The following is a 26,527-nucleotide window of genomic DNA, read 5'->3' as shown; positions in this document are numbered from 1 at the left end:
TTGACCCAGAAATTCCACTCCCAGGTATATATCCAAGAGAAATGAAAGCACAGGTCCATGCAAACACTTGTGTATAAACTAAACAGGAGCATTATTTATAATAGGCAGAAGGTAGAACCCAAACTTTCATTAAATGGTAAATGAATAAATGTGATATCTCCATATGATGCAGTATTATTCACTGACATATGCAATGTCATGAATGAACCTCGTAAACATTAGGCTAAGAGAAAGAAGCCAGTCATAAGAAACTAGATATTGTTTGACTCTGTTTAATAAAATAAAGTTTTTAGAATAGAGGGTTGAAGATATAGATCTGTGGTAGTGGAGTACTTGCCTTAGCATGCTTGAGGCCCTGGGTTCACTCCTCAGTACCACACACACACACACACACACACACACACACACTTCCAGGGGAGGCAAACTTATAGAACTGAATTCTTAAGGGTGGGAGATTTGGGAGTGAGAGCAGAAGGGTATGTGCTTCGGGGGGATGAAAATGTTCTAAAATTGATTGTGGTGATGACTGCGTAACTCTGTGACTCTACTAACCACTATGCAGCTGTACAATTTCAATGGCTACACTGCATAGTATATAAATTATATCTTCATAAATGTCACAAAAAAGTGTTTTGGTAAAGTTAATGTTGAAATAACAGCAGGTATTTATTAAGTGCTACTATGTGTTACGCAACACTGAACGCCTTACAAACTGCTTCATAATGTCATGACTATCTTAAATTGTTTTTTTTTTCTGCTTCCAACTGAGTTAAGTCTTTTTTTTCTTTTGGTAATCTCTTCCAGGGTTAACTACTTCCATTGTAGGTGATGAAATATATAAGGCTCCACTTCAAATGTTGGTAGTGCTCTGAACATAGTCCTTTTCCCTACACTGTAATTCAGAGTTAAAACTCTGATTCTTGTCTAATATTCCAGTCGCAGAAGTAGTTTCCACTGCAAAAGTTATTTGAAGACAGTCTTATGCTTTTTAGCAGTGGTCTGTGACCAGGCTCTATTTTCTCCATGAACACTACAATGGATTTAATTTATATATGTATTAAACTAAGAGGTGTTCTCTCAAATGAGTTTAAAGGCACTTTATTTTTAGGCAACCTACATGTCATGTTTTTTCCCTAAAAAACAATGCCTCCACTCCAAATAAATCATGGTCAAAATAAGTGAAGCATTCAAGATGACACCAACCCCGTTTGTCTAAAATCCTGGTGTTGTGTGGATGACAAGCAGCAGTCAGTTATGACAAGTGATAGATCCAAGGTAACCACCGAATCCATGAACATTTTTCCATTTCTAAACTATCCTTAAAGAAAATTATAAATGGGGTCACGCCATCCTCATGGCAGTCCAGGAGAGCAACCGTGCCATCTGGATTCATGTCTGCACCAATAAAGAACTACTAGTTTTTGAAATTAGCAAGGATGTGCTTGATTTGTTTTGCAGCCTGTCATAAATGGTTTTACTCTTTCTGGTCTTTGTTCTTCAAATTTGCTGTTGATTGATTTCATATAGTCTTTGATGTACTTCTTCTAGGCCTCTTTTGTGAAGCTGGTTTCCTGCAAGTGCTGGTTCAGGAGAATATCAACACCACAGACTACTGTGCTTTCGGTGCCTTCGCCCCCTGGGTCTTCAGCGGAGGCATTTCCACCAGTGAGCAAGTCATCAACGTTACCCTCTGTTCTAACCATCTTGCCCTCCACTTCTAGGCACAGCCTGTCCACGATCTCCAGATCTTGTAAGTGTCAGAGAACATCTCATCCTGGCTGATGAGGTGCCAGTAGATAAGAAAGTTTAAGGTCCCGTGCAAACTTAGCAGGAGCCGGATGCTCAGAGCAAGTGTGGTGCAGCGGAGCAGCGCTCGGGGAAGTGGGGACCGGTGGAAAAGCACTATCTTAATTTTATAGAACAAACTAAGTCATTGAAAAAAATATTATAATACATATATATGTGTGTGTGTGTATATATATATATATATATATTTGTGTGTTTACACAGGGGTATGTGCTTTGGGGGGATGAAAACACAGGATAGGTAATTGTACTGCTGATTTCTATTGGTTTATTGAAGGGAACAGTTAATGCTTAAATTTTTTTGACTGATTTTGCATGCTTCTATCTGACAATCTGAACAACTAAGACAACAATATGCAATGTAACACTGTTGAATTCCCATCATCTTGTTTTCTGAAATTCTGTATCATTTCTAATGTTTTTATTATTTTTTCTGTTCTCTTTAAAATAAAAAAAAAAGTGAAACAACTACCCCATGTTCAGAAGCCAATGTTTCTCAGCACTGTGATTCAAATCCAACCAGCAAACTATCCATCTACCTACCCAATTCATTCTTTCACTCAATAAATACTGATTGAGTGCTTACTATTTACCACTGTGCTGGGTTGGGTGTTAAGAGACACAATAAGATGTGGTCCTATTGTTAAAGGGCCTAGAATCAAGTGAGGTGACAAGCATTAAGTTACAATGACACAAAGGATAAAATGGCCATAGCTAATTGATGTTATAAGAGAAAAGCAAATATTTTTTAATATAAGGGTATAACAGCCTGGCCTAATTGAATTTTGACTTAGAAATGAAAAAGCATGCCTTGTTAGGGAAAATAAATGTAGTTCATTCAATATGGAAGGAGGAAACACGAAGCTGGTACGAAGCCAAGGGGAACCACAAAAGGCCTTTTGAACCATATTAAGAAAGCTGGACTTTATCCTGAGGGGAGCAGGGTGCCTCTGAAAGCTTTAAGTAGGAAAAGGATCCCCCTGCCAACATAGCACCTGTCATCCTGGGCAGTCGTCCTGCTGGTCTACAGATACCAAATGATCGAGCATAAAGTCACATCAGTACTGTACTGTTGGAAACGTAACCTAAATCTAGCTCTTTGTCACTCAGGTAATACAAAGTGAAAGTTCAAAAAATAGTTTGTGTCTTTATTATTTATGTCTAAGGACAGAAAAGAAAAACAATGGATTAAACAAAAGACATACCTTTTTGGAGGTGGTGCATAAAAGGCAAATTATGTGTTTGCCTTTAAGAAACACAAAATGATCTATGAACTAAATTTATGAGAATTAAAATCTTTTCAATCGCTGAAATGCACTGTAAACTTCTGAATGTTCTGGCTGTAGTGTGAATAAAGGTAAGTACCATGGATACTCATTTTGGGGGAAACAGATTACTATGTAAGAGTATAGACCAAAATGATTTTTGAAGAAATATTTAATTGCAAAACTTAGGGACTGTAAAATCTTCTAGAATAAATTACAAGTGAACATTTAATGACTAAGCAACATACCAGACAAAGAGCTATAAATGAAAATCAATAAGCTTGACTATATATAATTAATAATTATTTTAAATTAATAATTTCTTCATTAAAAAAATATAATGAAGGGACTTCTGCTTCTAGCCAAGATGGAGTAAAAGGGACTAATTATCTTCTACCAGAATCTAAAACACTGGATAAAACATGAATGCTGGTATTTCAAGATAATGGATATCAGGCAAAGAAGGACAATGATCCCTGACATAAGAGAAGCAAATGATGTGAGCCCTAACTGTCTCAGCTTTATCTCCTGCGAGAGTTTCTAGGTCTTGGTGCAGAGGAGGAATCCAGCTGGAACCTGGGGGATTCCTTGAGTTGAAGAGACAAAAATGACTCTGGGGAGACCAAGGTGGCTAGAGTTCTCAGCGCAGTTTTGTGTAGAAGAGAGTAGCATGGAAAGAGGATATGGGTATCTGCAGATGGTTCCCCTCAAGGTTTCAGCTGAGTACTGATTAGTGAATACATGTGCGACAACTACCTTTGTTCAGGAAAACACCATGTATAAAGAATAGAGAAAAAAGTACCTAGGCTCACAAAAGGTTATGAACAGTACTTGTTCCCATTAGGTAGGACAGGAAACTTCCTGATTTACGGAGCATTCTTTAGAGTACTCTGAAGAGTTTTGCCTTAGTAGTAGGGAATAATTTTCCCGAGATTAAATGCTGGTCTGTGATGTCTCACAAATTTAAGAAGGAAGACCTGAAAGGGCCACGTTATTTCCGAGTAATTCAATTATATCATAGAACAAACTTTAATCATCTTATAAGAAATACAAAAAATCCATTATTCAAACAGATAAAATTCACAATGTCCAATACTGAATGAAAAGACACTGAAGAAGCATAAAAATATGACTCATAACGAGGAAAAAAAGAATTGAAATAAATGCAAGGATACTACAATGTTTGTTATGCCTATATTCCATATATTTTATTTTATTTTATTTTATTTTATTTTTGTTTTTCTCCGGTACCGGGAACCGAACTCATGACCTTGCGCTTGCCAGGCAGGCGCTTTTGCCGCTGAGCTAAATCCCCAGCCCCCTATTCCATATATTTTAAAGTGAGAGAAAATACTGAACATATAGATAGATAAGATATAAACTATAAAATAGTCTTTCAAGTTGAAAGATACAAAATAACATCTGAGCTGAAAAACACTGCATGGGATAAATAGCAGATAAGACTTTGCAGAAAAAGTTAGTGAACTTGAAGACCTAACGATAGAAATTATATAAAACAAAACACACAGAAAAAGAACTAACAAAACAAAGAAAAAACCAGAGCAGAAGTGACCTGTGGGACATCTTCAAATGACCTACTATATATGTCTAATTAGAGTCCTTGAAGGACAAGAAAGAGATGTTAGGACAGAAAAAAATATTTGAAGCAACAATGGTAGAAAAAGTGTTCAAATTTGAAGAAAATTCTAAACCTAAAGATCCATGAAAGCCTAAGAAACTCAAGCATGAAAAACAGGAAGAAAATTATACCAATCCACTTGGTAATAATTTGTTTAAAACTTGGAATAAAATGACAGTAGATTCTTTGGTATAAATATTACAAGTGAGACAATAGAGTAACATTATTAAAGTGTTGAAAGAGAAAAAAATAAAAATTCCTGTCAAATTAGAATTCTGCACTCAGTGAAAATATCTCTGAAGAATGAACCCAGGATAAAGGCTTTTGGACATACAAAAGCTAACCTAACCCATGACCTCACTATCTGCATGACAGGAAATGATAAAAGAATGCCTTTAGACAGAAACAAAACCATATTAGATAGAAATAGAAATCTATACAAAAAAATTAAAGAAGCAAAAGTGATAGCTATTTGGCTAAATATATATGACTTTTCCATTATTTAGATTTCTTTAAAATATAATTGATAACTTAAAAAGAACAACATAGGGCCTGGGGATTTAGCTCACCGGCAAAGCTCCTGCCTGGCAAGTGCAAGGTCGTGAGTTCAGTTCCTGGTACCGGAGAAAAACCAAAAAAAAAAAAAGAACAACATAATGTAATGTTTAGAATATATGTAGAAGTAAGATAAGTGAAAGTGCACAGTCTTGGAGGAAATAAATTGGAGCACATTGCTGTAAAGTTGTTCTAATATAGTGAAATGGTATCATATTGAAATATAGACTATGCTATATACAAAGAAATATGCATATATAAATGTAGGCATATACATATATACTTTTAATATAAATTCACAAATAAAGTTAAAGATGGGAAAAGATATAACCCTAATTGAAAGAAAGGGGCTAGCTGACATTACCTAATATCAGATTGAGTAGATTTCAAAGCATATTACCATTAATAATGAAAGTTATTTCATAATGATAAAAGCATCAATTCATCAAGAGGACATAACAATACTAAATGGTTATGCACCTAACAACAGGGCTTTAATATATATAGTTATAAACTGATTTAACTACAAGGAGAAAGAAACAAAACTTTAATTACAGTTGGGGATTTTAATATGCTGCTCTCATGAATTGATAGAACAAGTAGAAAATCAGTGAAGATGTAGCAGACTTAAGTAACTATCAACCAATTTGACTAGTTGACATTTATGAAAGAACAATCTACCCAACAACACCAGAATGTATATTTTATTGAAGCGCACATAGAACATTTACTAACGTATGCAATATTCTGGGTCATAAAATAAGACTCAATAAATTAAAAGGATTTGAAACATATTAAGCATATTCTGTGAACAAAATGGACTTTAAATTAGAAATCAATAGCAGATATATAGCTGAAAAATCTCAAATATACTGAAATAAATAACACATATTTTACATGTTCAAAAAATGAATCAAAAGAGAAATTAAAACCTATTTTAATCTGAATGAAAATGCAAGCACAATGTATGATGCTGTTAAAGCATATCTTTTAGGGAAATCTATAGCACTAAAATCCTGTGTTAGAAAATAAGAAGGGTCCCAAATCAGTGACCTCAGCCTGTTTTATTAAGAAAAAACTAGAGAAAAAGAGCAAATTCAACTTAGAGCAGAAAAAGGAAATAAAGATCAAAGCAGAAATCAATTATATAAAAACCAAAAAACAAAAGAAACAGATTGATAAAAGGAAAGCAAAATCATATTTATATATCTCTTACCAGTCTGATCAGATTAAAAAAAAGTCACAAGACACAAATTCCAATATAGAAATAAGGGAAGTGACATTGGTACAGATTTAGTTGATACGGTAAGGTAATCAGAGATACTTATCAACAATGTTATGCAAATAAATCGACATCTCATACAACTTTGATGAAATGAACAAATACTTCAAAAGACACAAATCAATATAGTTTTTTGTTTTTTTTTTTTCTTTTTTGCGGTACGGGGGATTGAATTCATGACCTTGCGTTTGCCAGGCAGGTGAATATGCCACTGACCTATATACCCAGCCCTGAATAACTCTATTAAAGTAATTGAATTTGTAATGAAAAATCTTCCCACAAAGAAAATTCCAGACTCAGATGGCTTCACTAGTGATTGAACTGAACATCTAAGAAAGAAACACCAACTCTACACAACTCTTCCAGATAATAAAAAAGGAGAAATGGTTTCAAGACTCATTCTATGAGGCCTGCATTTTCCTGATATAAACAACAATCCCTAAAATAAAAAATTTGGTAAGTTAGACAAACAAAATTAAAACATCTTTTTAAAAGACACAACATGAAAAAAACAAGCAATACATTGGGAGAAAAACCTTTGTATAACATCTCTCATAATAGAGTTTTATCTAGAAAGCATAAGGAATTCTCAGTGCTCAATAATAATAAGCCAATTTTTAAATGGACAAAGGACTTAAATAGACCAAGAAGGATAACACTGGCAAAAGAAAAATGCCTTCACTACTCACTAGGGAGACACAAATTAAAATCACAGTGAAGCTGGGTGTCGGGGTGCATACCTGTAATCCCAACACTCTGGAAGGCTGAGGCAGGAGGATGCAACCTGGACAACTTAGTGAGACCTTATCTTTGGAAAAGGTGGGGGGATGCTAGTGATACAGCCCAATGTAAGGGCCTTGGGTTCAACTGTTAGTACCAAAAACAAAATAGAGGGCAGCTTTGCTCATATTTCCCTAATTTCATAAAGCCACATTATTTGAGAAGCTGCCCAGAGAACTTGCATAATCCATTTTACTCTGAATAAAATTATAGCTCTGTTTGCATATAAAGGAAGTAGTTGTTAGTAATACCTCTAACAGTATAAACCCCACCCCAAATTAGCCAGTAATCTGTAGGAAGGCACTGTACGATCAAATGTTTAATCATATAGATATAATGTAAATGTTTCACTGAGCACTGTTATCTAGTGTATCGAAATTCTTTTTATTTCACCTCACTGTGCTGTTGTTACACTGTGCTTAACGGAACGTGGTTAGTGAAAGGAAGATAAACGTAGATGTTATTATAGAACTTAATGAATGTTTAAAGAATTCAAATTTTATCTGCCTCGAATTTGATCACTAATGTACATAGTGCTAAAACATGAAGACCTTTTCTGCACTATATGCAAACAGGGTAACTCAAACAAAGCTACTTTCAATCCTTGAAGGTATATCCAGGTTTATGACAGTAATTGTGTTTACATTTTATGGTGCCTAGTATTGACAAAATGTTATTTCCCTATATTAAACCGGTGAATCCATAGGAAAACAAAAACAAAAACAAAAACAAAAATAAAATCCAAGGAGATACTACTACACACCGATGGCAATGGCAAACATTAAAAAAATGTACCATACCAGGTATTGGCAAAGATGTGGAGTAAATGCGTTTTTCGTATGTTGCATGTGAGAATGTAAAATGTTAGGAAAACTGTTCTAAGAAATTAGTAGATTCTGAAAAAGTTAAATACTTATCACAAGGTGTAGCCATTCCCCTCCTCAATATTTGTCCCTCATAAAAGCATATGACCCTGAGAAGCCCGGCACACCAATGTTCACAGCAGGTTTATTTTTAATGGCTGAAACTGGAAACAACTCAAATGTCCATCAACAAATGAATGTATAAACAACCTGTGGTAAATGCAGACAATGGAATGTAGCTCAGCAATAAAGTGAACTAATGATACATGCCACAACACGGATACAGCTTGAAATAATTATGCTGAGTGAAAGAAGTCAGGCAAAAAGGAGCATATAATTTATGATTTCATTTATATAAAATTCCAGAATATATAGAAAACACATCAGTGGTTGCCTGGGGACAGGGTGAATGTGAGAAGTGCTAGGTGGGAGGGATTAGAAAGGGGTATAAGCTTTTGAGAGTGATGGATGTGTTTATTACCTTCATCATGATGATAGCCATATATATATGCAAATAAAGTGGGAAAAATTCCCACCTTTTACCTTATAACTGGGGCAGTTAAAAGGTATCCTTGAACTGGGCATGGTGGCACATGCCTGTAATCCCAGCTACTATGGAAGCTGAGAGGAAGAGGATGACAAATTCAAGATCAGTCTTGGCAACTTAGCGAGACCCTGTTTCAAATTCAAGGAGAAAGGAGGTTTCTGAGGATATAGCTCAGTGTTCCCTGGGTTCAATTCTTAGTACTGCAAAAAAAAAAAAATTAAAAAAAATATATTCTTAATATCAGAGAGGTGAGTATAAACAAACACATACACATACTCACAAACACAGAAGAGATAAACAGGAAATTCAAAAAAGGTATAAATGAAATCATTAATGATATGAAATATATGTAACTTCATTAATAATCAAAGAAGTAAAAATTAAAATAAGATCCCTTATTTCATCCACAAAATGGGCAAAGTAACAGAAAAAAAGATACTTTTTGCCAAAAAAAAAAGAAGGAAATGCTAATTTTTATAGAGTGCTGAAAGTATAAAATGGATATGGCCTTTGGCCCAGCGATGCCTTTTGGGAATTGATACAGGTAGTTTCTTTTTTGTTTTAATTTAGCACAAGAGATGTAAGCAAGTAGACCACAGAAAAGCTGTGAGAGAGGAGACAGGAAATGTAGCTTCTTTAACCTGTGAATATGGACTTGTTTGCAGCTCGTGTTTTATCTGGAGTAGATATTGGGATTGGGGGTAATTTTTTTTTTCTTTCAGTTTGCTTAACTGTATCTCTGATTTTTTGAAAACTATATCACTTTTGTTATTACAGGAAAAGAGATATGAAACTGTTATGGTTTGCATGTGGAATGTCCCTCAAAGGCCCATGTGGTAAAGGCTTGGTCCTACCAAGTATGGTGGGTCACTCCTGTGATCCCAACTCTCTGGGAGGTTGAGGCATGAGCACCACAAGTTTGAGCCCGGCCAGGGCAACTTAATGACTTGGAGAGACCCTATCTTAAGAAATAGATAAGAGAAAAACCTTGGTCCTTAGGGTAGTGCTTTTGTGAGGTGGTGGAACCTTTAAGAGGTGGGGCCTAGTAGGAGGTCCTTAGGTCACTAAGGAGGATTGTGAGACCCAACGCCCTTCCTCATCCTTATTTTGTTTCTACCACAGGCTCCTGCCGTGATGTGCTGCCTCACTACAGGCCCAAAGCAACAGAGCCAAGCAATCATAAGCTGAAGCCTCCAAAACTGTGAACCAAAAGAAACCTTTTTTCTTTATAAGTTGATTATCTGAGGTATTTTATTATAGTGATAGCTGAGTAACACAGAAACCATTTATGTTATTTAAAATCTAATAAAACAGTACAACACAAATGGCCATATTTTTCTGGGAAATTATTTGATAATAGGAATCAAGAAACTTTAAGTAAATTCACTTCTTTTAGTCAAATAATTCTCCATGTTGTAAACTATGATTGAAAATAATGAAAATGGAAATAATTTGAAATAAGCATTTTAATAAAAGAATCTCAATTTAATTTGTATTTTTAACTTTTCCTTTTATGATTCTGTTTTTACTTGTTTGTTTTTGTTTTGAGACAGGGTATTGCCATGTAGGTCAGGATGGTCTTGAACTCACTATGTAGCTCAGGCTGGTCTCAAACTCACAGTGATCTTCCTGCTTCAGCCTCCCAAGTGCTGGGGTTACAGTCATGAGCCACTTTGCTCAGCTTCCTTTTATAATTCTTGCAAACATAATAAAAATTGAATATGGAAAGAACATGCAATTTGTTCCCATTTTTAGGAAAAAGCTAAGTCACTAATAAATGGAAAATACCTTTTCAAGTGTGATACAAAGTATACTGTATCAGTCAGATTCATTTTAGCAGGAATCTTTTTTTCTGCCTTTTATAACTTCAGTCCTTTGTACTTATGGAGCACCTATGGAGAAAAAAGATAAATGTATAATTACAGGAGCAAAATTAAATAAACATTAGCTAAGAACGGTCACAGTGGTGCACATCTGTAGTCTCAGCTACTTGGGAGGCTGAGGTGGGATCACCTGAGCCCAGGAGTTCAGGTCCAGCCTGAGCAACACAGCAAGACCCCCACTTCTGGAAAAAAAATGAAGTCATAACTGTTAATGTAGTAGTTTTAAATATTTACAAATGTGATATTATGAAGTTGAAATTTTATCTTCACCTATAGATAGCAAACATAAAAGATAAGATTTTTTACAACCAAGACACGGGCTACTCTTTCATAAGCAACAGTAGGAAACAAATGTGTCATTAGATTTCAGAATCTATATTGAGGCTTCCACTAGTTTGTTAGCATCCAGGTAACTCAATAGAAACTACCAGTAGACAGGACTAATTTGATATTGCAGTAATGCTACTGATGCTCTGTCAGTAAGGCTTATATTTTCAATTGCTTCTCTAAAAGGCATGATGGTTTGCATTGATTCATCTAATTTCTCTTTCCTAAGCTTTACTATAATCAATTTCCCACGTTTTTGGGGAGGATATTTATTTTCAAATTATCTATAGAAATACATGACATATAGTTGTATATGACAATTAAAATATCTATAATCCTATCCAGGAATAGCTACATTAACAACTGTCATCCTTTTTTCACATATATATTTCTTCATGCCTATTTCTTTTGTTATGTAGCTGAGATCTGTACACAATGTTATAATCTATCTCTTTTTATCTAACTCTATATTATATGCACGTTGCTTTATCACCACTGTTCACAAAGATTATTTTAATGACTGATGTCTAGCTGTTGAAAGAGTCACAATCCATTCACAATCGTTTATTTATAATTGGAAACTAAGACAATATTTAACCTTTATTGTAATTTGAATAGTATCATTATGTGTTTGGAAGACCTTTGTGTGTATTACTTATGTATGTTTTGGGTACTTTCTTTGTGACAGATTTCTAGAAGTAGAGATATTGGGTCAAAGAATACAGTCATTTAAATTTATGTATATTGGAATAATTTTTAGTTGTTTGACTAGGTTTGGAGAAGGCAAATAAAACTAGAAAAAAATTATTGACTTTCATTTTCACATTTTTCTTGATGAAGATACCCCACATCTTGCATGCCTGTAATTATAAACTGTACTTTTTCATTATTTTTGTTATTCCCTCTAATTCTTTCCGTCACTGTGGAATGCTTTAGATTAACCAGTAGCTAAACTCTGCATGGATTTAGCATCACATTTTACCGAAGCATTCACCAATGTCTACCTTCCTATTCTAGTCATTGTAGCTTCAATCAACTAAAGTATTCTCTATGACATTATAGAAACACTAGCGACTAATTTCTAAGCAAATATTCTGAAATAGGGCATTTATTAACATCGTCATGCCCTGATTAGTTTTAAATGCAGGAGATGTTGACTCCTAGAAAGTAGTTTCCTCATTTAAACCCATTTTATTATAGTGATAGCTGAGTAACAGCTATGCTTACTGTTTCTTCTCTCCAAATCTTATTCACTTTTATATCACGTGTGCTTACTGTTTCTTCTCTCCAAATGCTTATTCACTTTTATATCATTTTCTTAAAAGGTATGCTCTCTGCTTCTTTGGCTGCGTACCTCTACAAATGCTCTAAAAGGAATTCCCTAGGACTTCTGGGAATCAGCCCCCTTCCCACTGCAAACTGCACTCCTGAAGTTCATCACCCACTAAGCTTGGAGGATGTCTCCTTCCTACCATGTCACTATCCTCTTCCTTTCTTCATAAATGTCTCTCATCCCATGAAGCTGTCTTCTCCTGTTTTTCCAATTATTTCTGCTCTAACCCCTTGATGAAAGTGTTCCTCTCAAATGTGCTAAGTCCTCTGATTGCAAGCTGCTGATTTAATTCCTGTCCATGTAATGGTGGACCTATATTCTGAGCTCTGACCTCTATTCTGAGCCCCAGTGCTATATTTTAAAATGTCTACTTGACCTCTCCCCTAAAGGGCTCACACACTCCTCATATCTTCTGCTCGTCCCTCTCCCTGTCCCTCATATCTAATTTCTCTCCAATTCTGCTTCCAATATTTCTTCGTATGAGTTTTTCACTTTCCATTTCTGTGACATTCATTTTTCTCTCTCCTCTGCTTCAGCTCTTTCAGTCTCTATTCCATCTTTTCTAGAGCTCATTTTAAAAACACTATTACCATAATAATCTTTCTAAAGCAAAGTTTAGATAATATCACATCTCACCTCGAAATCTTTCAAAGTTTCCCTCCCCCTGTAGTATACATAACTTTACCTAACTAACACTCAAAGCTGGCTTCAAGCAACTACTTTACCCTACATTCTAAAACTCAATCAAAAAAAAAAAAAAGAATAGAATTACTATCCCTTTACATGTGCATACAGACTTCGCATCTCATTTCATACTCTATCTTTGCTTGTATTGTTTCCTCTGCTTTCAACATCCAAATCCCAAACACTCTTACAGTCTAGCAAATGTTACTTTTTCTACAAAATCTATCATCTTCTCTGTTGGCTTCAGTTTTAAAACACAGGTATTAGTCTTCAATGGATGTGAAGTGCTTCTTCAGAGGAGGGTACATATCTAAGTCCATGCTTATTGATCTGTGTATCTTTAGTCATCTTTTAAAAAAACTGCTTTATTGAGATGTAATTTACATACACAATCTACTCATTTAAAGTGAACAGCTCAATGGTTTTTAGTATATCACAGAGAGGTGCAACCATCACCACAGTTATTTTTAGAACACTGTCAGCACCACAAGAAGAAACTGTATCATTTAGCCATCACCCATCTACTCCTTCCATTCCTAAGCAAACAATAATCTGCTTACTGTCTCTATAGATTTCCTGTTCTGGGTACTTCATCAGAACAGAATACGTGGTCTTTGATGACTGGCTTCTTTCACCTACCACGTTTTCAAAGTTCATCTTGTGTACAGCATGAATCACTATTTCACTTCTGGTTACTGGTGAATAATGTTTCACTATATGAACACACCATGCTTAACCACTCATCCGTTCACAGGCATGTGAACTCTTTCTTTCTTTGACTGTTATGATTACTGCTGCTATAATTATCTGAGCACAAGATTTTGTGTGGACATATGTTTTCATTTCTCTTGAGTATACTCCTATGAGTGGAATTGCTGGGCCCCATGGTATTCTTTATGGTGCACATACTTCATAAAAATCTGCTGAAACCTCTTCGCTTTTCCATTTCACTCTTAGAAATGAAAATGATAATTCAAATTCATCCTCCTCCCTGCACCAAACAAGGATATTTTTCCTTCCAAGAGGATAACATTTTAAGAACTGAAATGATATGCACAAAACCATTTTTTCCCCTCTCCTTGACCTCTTGCAATCTCAAGTATTACATTAATAGTGATAACTTACAACTGTGCCAAGAATGTAGTCTTTCAGGTCTTGGGCCCTTGGGCCAACTAAACAATCCAGCTAGCTTAAAGTAGATTTCGTCAGAGACATGCAACTGGAATAATGTTCTTTATTCTTTATTCTCAGAAGTGGAAAACTTCCAACAACAGTAATGAAGTAAACTATTTTTTTACAAACATTATAACTTAAGAAAGAATACTTGGTAGAATTTCCCTCTTTCCAGAAACTTTTGAAAAAGATGATTCACAGAGAATTTTAGTTCCGTTTCAATGTTTCAATTGCACCTCCTGAATAGCAAACCAGAAGCCAACTAACTGGAACACTTCAGGATTAACAGGGGAAGTAAGAATTATAATGTTTCAAACTGGCAAGAATTTTATAGATGGTTATTTCAATTTTTTCCCTTTTTTGTATGTTTACATTAAATTGTAGAAAAGTTTAGTATTATATCACATCTGTATAGCAGTGTTATTTAAAATTAAAACCTAGGACTTCTGATGTTCTAGTCTGGAAGATTCTCCCCTGAATTACACTGCCCAAGTCAGGCTTCAAAACACCAGAAATTGCTGTTTTGGAGTGTAATCAAGAAAATTTTAATTTAATGTCAGATTGGATCTCTGTGCCATTATTTCTCCCAAGGATCTTATACCACTTACACATATAGTGGTGCATTCAGTTCTTATGAGGACTGGAAAGCAAACAAATTTGGGACCTCCTTAGGAAAAAGAATATAAAATTCTTACATAAAAAGAAGTATAGAGGGCTGGCAGTGTAGCTCAGCAGTACAAAACTTACTTAGTATACACAAAGGCCTGAGTTTAACCTCTGTACAGCAAACAAAACAAGAGGGTATGGGGCAGTGGCAGTGAACCTATGGCACATGTGTCACAGCCAGGTGCTTGTTACCCCTGAAAGCTCCAAAAGTTCACCATCACTGGTACAGGACCTTTGAAGGGGCTGGTACAAGTTTAGGGGCCCTAAAACTTATACTTCCCAATAAAGCAGCCTGAAGTAGGGATAAAAGCTTCATTTTACAGCAGTGAAAAGTGAAGTACACCAAAGTGATAGGACACTTTCAAAGTCATATAGTAAGGACTACCCAGTGTTAACCCCCTTCCAACCTTTCCCAAATATACAACCTCCCCTTCAGACTTGAAAAGAATTACCTTTAAAGAAAGTAGCAGAAAACTTTCTTTGTTAGCTGCTGCCCCTGTCTGCCACCAATATTTAACTATTATTAACCTGCTGTTCTGGTAGTCTCACTTTGAAAATGAAACTAGATGACAGTTGCTTTTTATGCCACCATGACCATTTAGCCTACTGTGCTCATATATCCTGGCATTTGAGAGCTGAAAAGGGATCTTATGGTCATTTAAGTTCTAGTAGATAAATGTAGAAGTGGTCGAGTTTATTGATTATCATAAGGATAACCTTTACACTATTTATGGGTCAACTGACATGAAATTACATGAAGATTTTTCTAGTCATTCTTTAAAACTTTATCTGTATATGCTGAAAAGTAAAACTATCAATCGTTTTGGCTTGCTACAAAGTATTATTTTCTTCATGCTGTAAAAAAAAGTTTAGGATGAGAGACAGGAAAGGAAAGCCCCCTTTGGCTCATTTAACATTTAGTATCTTTGCTCTGCCTGCTACTTTGATATGAGGCCAGAAACTTGAGGTCAATTATACATTTATCCCAGAACAGAATAGTGAGAGAAGATACTGCCTAAAGTGTACAAAGTTTCGGTTAGACAAGAGGAATAAATGACAGGTATCTAAAGTAATGGATATGTTAATTTGTTTGATTCAATTATTACAAACTAAATACATATATCATAATACCATTTTATACTCCATAAATATATAGAGATACCTTGGATGTTATTATAAGTGAAATGGGAAGCCACTGAAAAATGTGGGAGGGAAGTGACATGCATTTAAAAGGATCACTCTGACTACTCTGTGGAAAACAGATTGCATAGAAGCAAAGCTGAAAAGAGGGAGACCTACAGCCACGTGCAGAAGAATGAAACCAACCCCTGTCTCTCACCAGTCAAAAGCATCACTTGAGGATGAATTGAAGACTTGATTGTAAAGCCTTAAAGGAGAAAGAAAACAGGAAAAATGCTTCAGGACATTGGAATGGGTAAGGATTTTTTAGAGAAGACACCCAAGCACAAGAATAAAAGCTATTAAATATAGGCAAATGGGATTAGGTCAAACTATAAAGCTGCATTAACAAATGAAACAGCTAACAGAATGAGGAGACAATCTACAGAGCTGAGGATATAGCTCAGTGGTAAAGGGGTTGTCTATCATGAGCAAAGCCCTGAGTTCAATCCCGAGAAGAGAGAGACAGAGATAAAGACACAGAGATAGATAAAGAGAGAGAGACAGAGACACAGCAGTACAAAAAAGAAGAAAATACTTCCAAATGGTATATCTGACAAGGGGTCAATATCCATAATACATAAGGAACACAGAAAGCTCAATAGCAAAAAAAAAAATTTATTAAAAAATGGGTAACAGACCCAAATAAATATTTCTTAAAGGAAGACATCTGACTTGTATATAGATGTCCCCCTAAAGCCTCACACACTCATAGGTGGGGTTTTTCAGAGCTGGTTGGATGCAGGGCATGCGATACTCGGGTTAAGGCTGTATGGTACTAAATTAGTCCATTAATTGGAATTCCCATAGTTCTGGGTGTAGATAATGGGAAGGTCCACCTGGGTGCAGGCTGGCACTACCCAAAAGGCTTGTAGCCTAGATAGGATAGAAGGGAAAAGCAAGATTTCTGCTGTTAATGCTGCTCTTTTGCTGCCTTCTGCCTGCCATACCATGAACTGTTTCTCCTCCGCCATGCTGTGCTGCCTTGGAACCAGCCGACCAAGGACTGAAAGTTCTACAAACTGTGAGGTGAAATAAACCTTTACTCGTTTAACTTTGGGTGTCAGGTATTTTGTTTCAGCAAGAAGGAAAGTAACTAAGACAACACATAAATGGCTAACAGGTACATGAAAAAAATACTCCACATCACAATGATATTACCTCATTTCAGTAAAGAATGGCTATTATCAAAAAGACAAAAGATACCAAGGACAGACAAGGATGCAGTAATGCTAAAAAGGGAGCGGTTGCACACTGTTGGTGGGGATGTAATTTAGCATGGCCACTATGGAAAGCACTATGGAGGTTCCTACAAAAGTTAAAATTGATCTTCCATATGATCTAGCATTTCTGCTTCTGGCTATATACAAAAAGAGATAAAATCAGTATGTCGAAGCATATCTGCATGCCTTATATTTATTGCAGCACTATTTATAATAACTAAGAAATGGAAACTACACAATTCAAGACAATGTAATACACATACATAACAGAATATTATTCAGCTATAAAAAGGATGAAATCATGTCATTTTTAACAATGTCATTGCAAGAAAGAAGTACAGATAGCGATGTTAAGTGAAATAAGTCAGGCCAGAAAGACAAGTTAGGACATGCTCTCATTCACTGTGCAACCTAAAAATGCTGATGTGATAGCAGTTGAGAACAGGATGGTGCTTATCAGAGGATGGGGAGAGTAAAGGAGAGCTTCGAAGCGATGGGAAAAGGTTGACTCGTGGATACTAAGTTACGGTGCGATAGGAGTAAAAAGTTCTAGTTCTAGATTGCACACACTATATAACAATGATATATTTAATTAAAAAGAAAAGATTTTGAAAAATTTTATCAGACATATGATAAATGTTTGAGGAGAGAGATATGTTTATCTTGATTTAAGCTTTATATAATGCTTTATGTATCAAAACATCACAGGACTGCCCATAAGTACATATATTTAAAAATATTTTTATGTATCAGTTAAAAATAAAACACACCAAAACACTCAAGGAGATCTCAAAGAAGCCACTGTAGAAGTCTAGGTAAGAAACGATGGTAGCTCTATTAGACTCTTTTTAACATTTTTACAGGGCTACAAATCATCTGTGCTGTGCCCTGAGCTCCCAAGATTCAAAGTCCTAGGCAGAAGCATCTGATTGACCAAAGTCACATTTCCCATGTCTAGCCATAGATGATGGGTGATTTTATGGAAGAGATGGCATCTGGACTGCTCTGTAAATAGGTGAGAATTTTTAAAGAAAATATGTATGAAGGATTGGAAGTTAAAGATGACAGTAAGTGGCGCTTATCTGAATGGTTTTTCTGCAGATTTGGGAAAGGATTAACTGGAAAGAAAGCTTGAAGAATCTACAGGGTCTGGATGGTCAAGGAGCTTCAATACCACACAAAGGATATTAGGAGTTTCTTCTATAGATGATAAAAACATTTTAAATGAGAATCAAGCTTTAAGAATAATGATATACAGGTTGGCCTGGAAACTTTTTTTGAGAGGCAATGGAAAGGTCTTATTAGGCAGAATTAAGGTACACTCAGTAAACAGAGTGTGTGTCCTCAAGAGAGAGGCAGGTTATAGTCTGGGGGTGGGTGTATTCATGAGTCCTTTGGGGTAGTGATTTACGGAATTTGTGAATACAGTATACAGAAAGCTGTGGGGTCAATTTACGGGTGGAAGGCGAGAGCCAACTGGACTGGAAACATTTTATTTAAAAATATACTCACAGTAGAGAAAAGAATGGCAAATTTATAGAACCAGCTGTTAACTGTGATTATCTTTGGTTGTTAGGAAAATGGGTATTTCCTGTTTTCTTATCTGTATGTATTATTTACATATTCCATTGAGTGTATGCCACTCTTGCAAAAACAACAATAAAAACTAAATTATAATTATTTTTAAAAATTAAGTTGGAGGGCTGGAGATAGTGGCAGTGAACCTGCCTAGCATGCGTGAGGCTCAAAATGGACCTATGACTCTTGGGCGAAGACTATAGAGAAGAGTTAGTAAGGACAAACCCTTGGGAGAAAATTCCAAAGTTGAATTCCTAGTGAGTGCTAGATTAATATTAAGTACAGCATTATATTTCTATAGCTAGGCATTGATCCATCTAATATATAATCCAAGCATTAAAATGACTTCCCTAAGCCCAACAAATAGAGATGAATAGTCTAAAGAGTAAAGTTTAGGTTCTTATATTTTTAAAATATAATTTTGGTATTTGCTTGTCATTTAAAAATATCTCATCTTTTTGTTTTCAGAAATGTATTTTTTAAAAAGAAATTATGTGTAGTAGAGTAGTAAAAGGAACAAAGCAATCTTTTAATTGCTAAATGATTCTTACAACTTCTCAATTCTCTTTATAATCAGAGTTTCAGATTTGGAATGGAAGTTGCTATTTCTAAGTAGTTTGAGACTAACGAGTTGGTACTTATAGCACAATAGCCTTGGTTGAATCCTCATCAACGAACACTTCCAGTTGGGCAGCATGAAGGAACAGCTGGGAGAACTGTGGAAGATACGAGTCTTAGATCCTGGTCCCTCAGTGGTCCTTGAATGTCTCTATGACACAGATCAAGTTATTTAATTTTTCTTCTAGTCCTCAGCTTCTTGGTCTTGGGTCTGGCTGAGACAATTTCTGAGTTCCCTTTCAATTCTAAGATTTTGATGTGTTACTCAGTTTAAAAATCTTTTATTCAGATTCACGCACACAAAAATGCCGTTGGTTCAACTTACAACTAAACTTCCCGGCAATCTTCACTTTAATTGTTCCAAAGACAAATAAAAGAAAAACTCAAGACATAAACATCTTTAGCCTCTGCAAATTTTACCTGCTGCTGACCAAACACAGGAAAGCTCTGTGAAAGCTCTGTATCTGTAACTTTTGACGCTCTGCTATAGGATTATAGTGCCAGGCACTGAAGATAATAGAACACAGAAAATAAAAGCTTTGAAAATAAACCTTATAGCTAATGAAGGATTATCTAGCATGCAATTTTTCTAAAATGTCACAGCTATTAGCAAGTTCTTTTGTTTGTTCGGGACTGTTTCTCTTTTGTTTCCTTGAAAAATTTTCCTTAAGCGTAGTCAGTTTTAGAGACTCAAGAACTTCAGAATCAAATTGTACATACTTAAATTTATATTTGTTTCCATGGGAAGGGTCGACCTGGCCTCTGCTATGGACTGAATTTTGTTCTCCACCTACTCTAACCCCCGCTTCCTGTGTTGAAACACTAAAACTTGATGAGAGTATATTTGGAAATAAAGCCTTCAGGAGGTAAGGCTGTAAATGAGATGCTAAGGTCTCACAGGGTTGATGGCCTTAGGTAAAGGGGAAGGAAGATTCCAAGGAAGGGCCAGGTAAGCATATGATAAGAAGGCAATCTACAATCCAGGAAGAAAGCTCCCCCTAGAAACCAAATCTATAGGTACTTTGATCTCAAGCTTGTAGCCTCCAGAACTGTAACTAAGTACATTTCCATTGTAAGCCATGCAGTCTACGGTATTTTGTAATAGCAGCAGAGGAGACGAAGCAGGCAGGAGAACCATCTGGACAATTTTCAAATAGCCACTAATTTAGTGGTCAAACATGTAACCTTCACGTAGTTAGAAAAACTGACTTTTGAAATAATTCTTTTTCTCTCCAAGTATATCTTAATAATTCAAAGAACTGGGTAAAAATACTATTCCTCAAAATTGAGGGCAAAGTTTATAATTATACTTAATTTCTGCCTACCTGGGAAAAACCATAAATAAGAAAACATGTACATAGAGAACGTATACTTGAATAAATGTAAAATCTTGACTTAAAATGTGTTTCCAACAACTTTAAATTTATTTGACCTTTCAGTAATACTGCCTCTAAATAAGAATCTAAAATGCGGGGCTGGGGATTTAGCTCAGTGGCAAAAGCGCCTGCCTGGCAAGCGCAAGGTCGTGAGTTCAGTTCCCGGTACCAGAGAAAAACCAAAAAAAAAAAAGAATCTAAAATGCACAAGCTCAAGATGTGATTACAACTACTATCCTCTTCAGCTACATAGAAATTTCTTTATCTTTGAGTGATATGCCTGAACTGTAGAAATTCAGTGAAAGCTATCAGCCCACATATACCATCAGATTTTAAATACTCTTTAAAGTCATTTATGAATGTACCTCTGCCCACACTGTCAGCCTGAAAGTAAAACCTGACCATGCTACTTTCCAGCTTAAACCTTGATAATCTCCATCATGTTCAAAGCTCCTTGTAGATGGCATGTGAAATCCTCTGTGATCTGCTCTTTGTTTACTTTAGAATTTTGTCCTTGAGAGTGCTGGAGTCTCATAATGCCCCAGCGAGCTCTTATTGAGAAGACCCTGTTGGCAAGAAAGGATGGAAAGACTCCTTCTTCCTAGCTCACTAGAATCTATTCAAGAACCCTTTCTACCCTTATGTGGATATTTTCTTGACTATTCCCTAAGATACTGTATATTCTTCTTTCCTTTCTGTTCCTGCAAAAGAGTGCTACAAATACTTCTTTTATATAAAGTATTTTCCATACAACATTTATGTTGTTTTAGGTAAGTACCTCATCAGGATCATAAAATGGTAGAAGCTGGGGGTCATTCTTATATCATCACTACCTAACAGACTGGGTGACACGTTTCATGTGGCCAAAAATGTGCTACTGAAAATGGGGTGTAGAGGCGCATGCCTATATCCCAGCACTTGGAAGGATTAGACAGGTGGATCACTATGAGCTTGAGGCCAGCTTGGGCTCCATAAGGAGCTGAATGCCAGCCTGAACTACATAGCAAGACATTGTCTCAGAAAACAAACAAACAAAACCAATGTTATTGAACTCTACTAACCTATAGAGCAAATGTATTAGAGTGTTTACTATTTTAAGGTCTACTATGGTAAATATCATTGTAAAGCACATAACCATTATTGTTCCATGTGTTTTTTGAGTCACTGTTTCCACAGGTTGTTTTACTTAAAAAAGCTTGATCTTTATTTTAGAAATTTTATCAAACTATCTAATCCCAAATGATGATAATTTCAGAATTATCAGCACCTTCAACTTACTGTTCAGTAGCCTATCTTCTAGAGTTAGGCAACAAAATGTCCCCTTCAACACAGGTTCATTGTGTTGAGAGGACAACTGCTGGCTGATGGGCCTTTGGGAAGTGACTGGATCATGGGGTTCTCATTTCATCAAGTAGATTAATCCACTGATATGTTCATTAGCTGAATGGGCTATTAGGAGGCAGAGCCTCCTTGAAGAAGTGGGTTCCTGGAGGTGTGCCTTTGAAGGCCTCCTCCTCTCTCTTGCTCCGCTTACTGGTTTCCAGGAGGTGAGCATCTTCCTCCTGCATACTCTTCTGTCATGATGTTTTGCCTTACCAGGAGCTGAGGGCCGCAGAACCCAGTGACCATGGACTGCAACCTCTGAAACCATGAGCCAAAATAAATTTCCCTTTGAATTGTTTTCAGGTGCTTTGCCATGGTGATGGAAAGCTGACTAACACATTATCTATTTTAATGTATGTCTTACAAGTACTGGCACTTGAGATTATCTCCTTTAATCATTTATAAACCCCTCTGGAGTCAGAATTTAGATGTGTTAATTCTACAAAAGTAAAATAAAATGTACATTACAAATTAAATAAAAATTTAATCCTCCTGTATAGTATTTTTTCTCTGTGAAAAGATAATACATAGTATTTTTGGATTAAGCAGTTTAGAGTCTATTAATGAGGTGTGCCTTCATTTGGCAAGTCCAAAATGTCAGTTATACTGATTTGTAGGATTTCTTTCAGCCTTTCAGGAGGAGTTTTTCGAACCTTCATTCATTGTTGTTTGATTTGGTAAATGAGCTAATCTTGGAATGAACAGTAAAGAGAGAATCCACAGGCATTTCATCTTAAACTATCGCAGGCACTGAGGGCAGAAGTTGAAAGATAACTTTCGCATTAGAGCCTACTTTACTGTAATCAATATCAGCACCACCACATATTCATTCAGTGCTTCCTCTGCATTGCACATTACCTCACTTAATCCTTAATGCAAACTATGAAACAGTTACCATCATTGCTGTCATTTTACAGATAAAAATCTGAGACACAGCTTCACAGAGATAGTGTGCGGTAAGCTAGGATTCAAATCTAGGCTGCCTAACCTCAAGGCCAGTCTTTTAACCACCGTTGTAGAGTTTTCAGTTAAATCATTTTATGAAAGATTGTAGAAATTAATGACTGCTTCCATTATAAAGGATTTCATCTAGCCTCCAAGGTGCCTAAATACTAACTGCTTAAATATTTTGATTTGTTTTACCAAAAACCAAACCAGAAAGCAAAGCCTTTCCATCAGAACATTCTTTTCTTTTTTTCTTTTTCCGGTACCAGGAATCGAACTCACGACCTTGTGCTTGCCAGGCAGGCGCTGTGCCACTGAGCTAAATCCCTAGCCCCACATTCTTTTCATTTTATTCTTTAAAAAAGGAAATGTAGCCAGACACAGTGGCCCACATTTGTTGTCCCAGCCACCTGGAAGCTGAGGATTGCTTGAATGTGGGAGTTTAAGATCAGCCTGGGCCACATAGTAAGACCCTGTCTCAGGAGGAAAAAGAAAAATTCTAATGAAATCAGCAAGAATTTCTGCTTGGTGAAAAGTTGGTGTGCTTTTATATACTAGAAAATTAGCATTTAAAACTTTCAAGTTAGCATTTGAAACTCTTGCCTAATTTCTAATGTTGAAAGGACAATTCAGCACTCTTAGTCACTTTTAATTTTCCTTTGCCTCTGGCAGACAGTGCAAGCATCCATATGTGAAGACAGGATGTGTGTCAGAACAGTTTACTCCTTTGTAAGTCACCTTACACCACTTCAGCAAGTGTCTCCCACAGGGACCAGAGGAACTGCCTTATTCGAAAGTATGTGAAACCGTATGTGTTCTGGCTAACATTCAAGTCAGCGCAGAAAAGTCAAAATTAAATTGTTTTTAAAAAGTAAATGGAAAGAAAAAAAGCATCAGGAAACTTCAAAATTGGAAAAAAAGCTGGACATGGTGGCACATGCCTGTGATCCCAGCACTCGGGAGGCTGAGGCAGGACGATCATTGTGAGTTCGAGGCCAGCATGGACTACAAAGAGAGCTCAACACTAGCCTGAACTGCATAGCGAGACCCTGTCTTAAAAAGATGAAAAACAAAACAAAACAAAATCTGGAAAAAAAACGTAAACGGTCCTGTTAACAACTGATTGGGACATCTCTGATGGCTTAGATTAACTCAGAGGGTTAGACAAAATATAAAAGGAACAGAAAACAATTAAAATCTAGAAGAATTCTACCAATGCTGTTATGGTTTGTATTTGTATGTCTCCCCAAAGCCTTATGTACTCATAGGTGGGCCTTTTGGAGGGTGACTGGATCATAGAGGCATGATGTTCAATAGTGGATTAGAACACCAATGAGTTTACAGCTAGATGTGATTTGGGAGGTGAAGCCTGGCTGGAGGAGGTGGGTCACTGGGGGTGTGGCCCAGAAAAGTCTCTCTCCTTCCCTCCTCCCTTGATCTCTCTCTGCTTCCCACCACCATGCCATGAGCTGTTTCTCCTCTGCCATGCCTTACTGCCTTGGAGCCAGTGGATTATGAACTGAAACCTCTATCAACTGTGAGCCAAAATATACCTTTCCTCCTTTAAATTGTGCATGTTGGGTATTGTACCTCAGTGATGAGAAAGTAACTAAGACAAATGCCTAGTAAAATTTTATCCTGAAGGTGTTTATAACGTAGAAGGGAGATGAGCGATATATGTAAATAATGATACTATAATAAATTTAATCACATCCTAAATCTTCTAGCTTCTCACCTCTCACACATACCCCAGATGTTGTTTTTCTAATACAGAGGGCTCTAGTAGTATCACTCAACTATTTAAAAGTCTTTGGCTGGGTATGATGGCGCATGCCTGTAATCCCAGCACTTGGGAGGCTGAGGCAGGAGGATCATTGTGAGTTTGAGACCAGCCTGGGCTACAAAGTGAGCTCAAGGCCAGCCTGCTCTTCATAGCAAGACCCTGTCTCAAAAAGACAAACACACACACACACACACACACACACACACACACACAAAGAAAACAAAAAACAAACAAAAAAATAAAAGTCTTTGATAGAGATACCCAAGTTCCATAATAAAATATTCAAGGCTACAAAGATATGGTTTGAATTCCAGTTGATCAGGTTCCTACTTATTCTTTGATTATGCTGGATACCTCCATGGTCTCTCAGTTCTATTTGCATCTTTTACTTAGCACAGAGTGTTTTTTCATTTCTTTAAAAGTCAAAATCCTTAGCTAGGCCTGCTGGTACCTGTGATCCTCACATATGGGAGGCTGAAGCAGGAGGACAACCAGAAGTTCGAGGCCAGCCTGAGCTACCTAGTGGGACCCTGATTAAAAGAAAAAAATCCCCCCCACAAATAAAACAACAACAAAATAGTCAAAATCCAACTGTTCCTGTAAGACCCAGCTAAATCTCACCTCTTTCCCTATTTGTGACAATCAGAATTCAGTTTCCAGGGAACTTCATTTGTATATTCATTATAACACATCTCATCTTTACCTGGAATTATATTAATAGTTTACCGTGAACACAATTGTTCCCTCAATGGAAAAACAGGCTCTTTCATCTTTTCCTTCATACATATGTGATTTTTTCCTTCTACTCTTACAGCATGTCATATAATTTTTAAAAATATAAGGGGAAGGAGGGGAAGTAAAAATAATTAAGATGTGTTATGTACAGCTAGCTATCAACTCTCCAAGATGAATGGAATCATTATGTACTACTAAAAATAAAAATGAAACAGTATGAATTTAGACACGATGATTTGAATTGCAGCTTCAAATTATCCACAACTCACTTATCAGATGTTTATTTCATACCTACTGTGTGCAGTTCTAAGCACTTGGAGAGACAATCAAACTCTCTACTGTTATGGCTCTTAAAATTTCAGTGGAGAGAAACAGATAATAAATATAAAGTATACTAGTATATTAAAAGTGTGGTGAGTGCTTTGGAAAAAGAGAAATAGATGCAGCACAGGATGGGATGAGGATTACTACACGTGGGGGCAGACTGCACTTTAAACAGGGCTAGTGGGACACTTCTCACTGAAAAGGTGAAATCTAACCCTTCACAGCTTCAGGAGATACTCGTACCTGGGGGAAAGTTTTCTAGCAGAGAGCAGCCAGCGCTAAGGCCCAAAGGCAGGGGTAGGAGGGAGAGTGGGTAGCCGAGCAGAATGAAGTAGGGGTGAATCAGGGGAGACAAGAACAGAGTGAGAAATGGCACAGGAAGTCACACACCGGTTTTACACAATCCTGGTGTAAGGATTCCAATTCTTACTCAGAGACAGGAAGCCAAGGAGGGTTTTGAGGAGAGATGTGTGGAAATCCAATTTACATTTTAAAGGATCCCTCTCTGTTTACAGTAAACTGAATGAAGTACAACTACATGCTGCTAGGATAATACAGGTGAGATGTGACAGTGGCTTGAA

At 36.4% G+C, this 26,527-nt stretch overlaps 1 protein-coding gene and 1 pseudogene across 2 annotated transcripts in view; both read right to left on the bottom strand.

Annotated features, from left to right (window-relative positions):
* The window catches only part of Taok3 (TAO kinase 3), a 186,922-nt gene that overhangs the window by 93,555 nt on the left and 66,840 nt on the right, over positions 1 to 26,527 (bottom strand). For both annotated transcript variants that reach the window (XM_005396533.2, XM_005396534.2), the window contains exon 2: positions 10,525 to 10,628. The gene's annotated coding sequence lies outside the window, so the exon portion shown is untranslated. The remainder of the gene's footprint in view (positions 1 to 10,524; positions 10,629 to 26,527) is intronic.
* Positions 783 to 26,527, bottom strand: part of LOC102020759 — a 45,152-nt pseudogene continuing 19,407 nt past the window's right edge.

Source organism: Chinchilla lanigera, unplaced genomic scaffold (genome assembly GCF_000276665.1).
Source record: "Chinchilla lanigera isolate Chin_1 unplaced genomic scaffold, ChiLan1.0 scaffold00054, whole genome shotgun sequence".
In the NCBI taxonomy this organism is placed as follows: domain Eukaryota; kingdom Metazoa; phylum Chordata; class Mammalia; order Rodentia; family Chinchillidae; genus Chinchilla; species Chinchilla lanigera.
Note: the sequence above shows the minus strand (reverse complement) of the source record. Positions and strands in the feature narration are given on the sequence as shown.